Raw genomic sequence first — 1,945 nt, 5'->3', positions numbered from 1 at the left:
GATTCGACCTCCGGAGGGTGCAGCCTTCTAAATGAGACACAGCTCCAGTAACAGATCGGCCAGGCTCCACCACCACCCAATCACAACGATCCCTCTCACCTGAGTACTGAGCACCTGCACCTGTCACTAATCAAGCACCTCGTCAACCAGCCTGCATAAAAGCACACACCTCAGACACCCTCACTGGCTGGTCTCGTGTACATGTAGTGGACTGAATGACTTTGCCACTGCTTCCATTTGAATACTTCCTGCATTACTTAGCTCCTGTGGTCCTCCAAGTGTCTCCAAGTGTCTCCAAGTGTCTCCAAGTGTCTCCAAGTGTCTCCAAGTGTCTCCAAGTGTCTCCAAGTGTCTCCAAGTGTCTCCAAGTGTCTCCAAGTTCAAGGATCGCTGAGGTGTGTGTGCTCCTCCTGTCTACATTCCAGCTCCTGTAAAGCCAAAGACTCGGATTCCCCCACTCATCATATCCTTCGAACTATTCATCAACATAAAACTGCTTACCTCAAGCTTTTATTCCTTCCTCTTTCACCACTTCCACATTAAGCACACACAAACTACAACTGTTAAAGTGTGGTTCATCATGCTGTTTTTGTTTACCACTAGCACGTGCTGATGACGTTTTATTCTTCTATAGTAACATGTCGTAGCATACGAGTCAATGGGTGTCATCATCGTACGGTCTACATGCATGTCGTACCCAAGTTTATTAGATTCATGTCACGCAGTGTGATCCGCAATGGTCTTATAGGATTGTTAGAGATGAGACCAATTAGGTGGAGAGATGTCTTAATGTGCACACTAAAGCTGTAGGGATGGCTGATCCTTGGTGCGTTATCTTAAGTCAAAACTAACCGGTTTCTTCTGTTCTTATCAGTGCACTGTAGTTAAAGTATTCTTAACCATTTTAAATCACTTCAAAGTTTAAATTTCTTGCTTTTTTAAAAATTATTTTAATTTCTTTTTGTGAAGCACTTTTTCTTTTTTTTTTTTTTTTTTAATTAACAGTGCATGAAGTGAACTGCGTAAACTTGCATTGCCTTACCTCAGTGTGGACGTATGTGTTGTAGTTTGTGCCCATTTGTATTTAATTGTGCATTTATTTCAGTTCTTTTTTTTTCTCCCTATTTTGTATTGTGTACTTGTGCACTTTTTTTCCTTTTTTTTTTTTTTTTTTTTTTTTTTTTTTTTAAAAAAAATTTTTTTTTAAAATTAAAAAAAAAAAAAAAAATTTTTTTTTTTTTTTTTAATTTTAAAAAAAAATTCTATTGCATTTGTTACATAGTGCATTCTGTGTTAATTGGTTTCAATTTAAGGTTGTTGTGCGTGTCTATTTTTGCTGTTTTGTAGCCTTTGTGCTTGGTTTATACTAGTTGTTTTACACCAACTATGGCTGTCTGGCAGTTTGCTTGCTGACATCTATAGCTGCAGTTAATTCAGCTTGGACCTGACAAAGTCTTCCCCCAGTTTGTTCTTTCAGATCTCTCACCAAGAATGTGATAAATCTCCTTATGAATTTCATGTAGTTAACGTCAGCTTTGACTTGACTTCCAGGTCTGCTCTGCAGCTTGTAGTGTGATGTGCAGCTGTCCTGTTCTTTTATGGGAGCACACTTGTCTTTAACTTTAGTGCTCACCTAGATGAGTGTCACTCTTATGATTTTCAAGCTAATGCTATGTGTACATCTAGTGCAGGGAGTGTTGTAAGCTCTGTAGTTTAAGACATGTTGATTTTAAGGCTCTCTTGTTGTGGTCATAGTATCTGCCCCTCTATAAGCACTGCCTTTGCTTTCAGGTCTGCTGGTGATCCTTATGCTCTGATCTATGGGTCCTCTAAGGTCTGTCCACGCAGCTGGTCCTCCAGGGGCCTTTATTAACTGGCATGCTAAGATGTTGCAGATCTGTTGGCTCCCTAGATGCTCGTCATATCGCTGGAACTCCTAATTCCT

Source organism: Sinocyclocheilus grahami, unplaced genomic scaffold (genome assembly GCF_001515645.1).
Source record: "Sinocyclocheilus grahami isolate Dianchi unplaced genomic scaffold, SAMN03320097.WGS_v1.1 scaffold2774.1, whole genome shotgun sequence".
Classification (NCBI taxonomy): Eukaryota; Metazoa; Chordata; class Actinopteri; order Cypriniformes; family Cyprinidae; genus Sinocyclocheilus; species Sinocyclocheilus grahami.
The sequence above is the reverse complement of the archived record's forward strand: the minus strand, read 5'-3'. Positions refer to the sequence as shown.